Below are 2,395 nucleotides of genomic sequence, written 5' to 3' on the forward strand. Positions count from 1 at the left end.
TAGAATTCTTTGAAAAGGTCAACAGGCATGTGGATGCAAGAGAACCCGTGGACATTATATATCTGGACTTTCAGAAGGCCTTCGACACAGACCCTCACCAAAGGCTATTGAAAAAACTCCACAGTCAGGGAATTAGAGGGCAGGTCCTCTCCTGGATTGTGACCTGGTTGAAGACCAGGAAACAGAGAGTGGTTGTCAATGGGCAATTTTCACAATGGAGAGAGGTGAAAAGTGGTGTGCCCCAAGGAGATCTGTCCTGGAACCGGTGCTCTTCAACCTCTTCATAAATGACCTGGAGACAGGGTTGAGCAGTGATGTGGCTAAGTTTGCAGACAACACCAAACTTTTCCAAGTGATGAAGACCAGAAGTGATTGTGAGGAGCTCCAGAAGGATCTCTGTAGCAGCGCAAGATGCTGCTCTGGGGAGCACCCAAGGCTTTTGAGGGCCTTGGTGCTTGGTGGGAGACACACAAGACTATATCTTGTGGCCTGATGGAGAGTTTTAAAAGCAGAAGCACTCTGAGGGTTTAAAAGTTAGATCTCGAGGCAGCAAAGAGTTAGAGCAATGAATACAACAGACAAGTATAGTAGCTAGATGCAGAAGGAAGGCTTGATGCAGAAGAAGAAGAAGTAGTAGTGGGATCCAGCCTTCTATGCCTTTTATTGCTTCTCCAAACATTACACAACAGGCTGGGTTTTTCCATTCTCTCATCTTGTTTACAATACTAAGCCATGAGTCCATAGTCTATGTAATAGGGACTTTTCCAAGAGGATGATGAGACTCACCACAATCACATTCCTAGATATGATTCTCTATAACATCTTCAAGGCTAGCTACAGAGCTTCAGACCCAGCATGTCACTAAGGCCGCGCCGAGTTTGCTCTGTGCATGTGCAAAGTGTGCTTTGCTTCATTGTCACATACTAAGGCTAAGGTTAGCACTTCTGTAGATAACCACTACAGATCTCTCCAAACTGGCAGAATGGGCAGCAAAATGGCAGATGCATTTCAATGTAAGTAAGAGTAAAGTCATGCACATTGGGGCAAAAAATCAAAACTTTAGATATAGGCTGATGGGTTCTGAGCTGTCTGTGACAGATCAGGAGAGAGATCTTGGGGTGGTGGTGGACAGGTCGATGAGAGTGTTGACCCAATGTGCAACGGCAGTAAAGAAGGCCAGTTCTATGCTGGGGATCATTAGAAAAGGTATTGAGAACAAAACAGCTAATATTATAATGCCGTTGTCCAAATCGAAGGTAAGACCACACCTGGAGAATTGCATCCAGTTCTGGCCACCACTTCTCAAAAAGGATATAGTGGAAATGGAAAAGGTGCAAAAGAGAGCAACTAAGATGATTACCGGGCTGGGGCACCTTCCTTATGAGGAAAGGCTACAGTGTCTGGACCTCTTCAGCCTAGAAAAGAGGCACCTGAGGGGGGACATGATTGAGACATACAAAATTATGCATGGGAAGGATAAAGTGGATAGAGAGATGCTCTTTACACTCTCACATAACACCAGAACCAGGGGACAACCACTAAAATTGAGTGTTGGGAGTGTTAGAACAGACAAAAGAAAATATTTCTTTACTCAGCGTGTGGTTGAGCTGTGGAACTCCTTGCCACATGATGTGGTGATGGCAACTGGCCTGGGCGCCTTTAAAAGGGGATTGGACAAGTTCTGGAGGAAAAATCCATTATGGGTTACAAGCCATGATGTGTATGTACAACCTCCTGATTTTAGCAATGGGCTATGTCAGAATGCCAGTGCACGGGAGGGCACCAGGATGCAGGTCACTTGTTATCTGGTGTGCTCCCTGGGGCATTTGGTGGGCCGCTGTGACATACAGGAAGCTGGAATAGATGGGCCTATGGTCTGATCCAGTAGGGCTGTTCTTATGAGCAGAACCTCCCCGAGCTACTGTATCCCCAACGTTCTAGAACGCCCGCTAGAGAACAGGGTTCGCCTCGGCCTTCCTATTGGCTTCCTCTTACGTACGTCTTCCATACTTTGGCCAATCACACGTCTCCAAAAGAAAGCCCACCCCCTCGCTTGTTTGTGTCTCCCATCTCCTTCCTTACAGGTCCTTGCCTGTCAATCAATCATGGGCGTGACCCCCTCCTCAACAGCCATTGGTGAACGTCCAAGTCAATCTCTGCTTTCACGAAAGCTATTGGAGCTAGGGGTAATGTCCGTCATTGTCAAAGCCGCTCTTTCCCATTGGTCGGTTCGTACGTTCCAGTTGGAAGACTCGGGATTGGCCGAACGAGACGTCATTCGAAGCGAAGGCGGCGACGTAAGGAAACAAACCGCGCTCCGATTGGGTGAACGCTGCAGCGGCTACGCAGGGATTGGCTCCTGGCCCGCAGACTGGGCGGGCCTTGCAGGGCGGTG

Source organism: Tiliqua scincoides, chromosome 5, assembly GCF_035046505.1.
Source record: "Tiliqua scincoides isolate rTilSci1 chromosome 5, rTilSci1.hap2, whole genome shotgun sequence".
In the NCBI taxonomy this organism is placed as follows: domain Eukaryota; kingdom Metazoa; phylum Chordata; class Lepidosauria; order Squamata; family Scincidae; genus Tiliqua; species Tiliqua scincoides.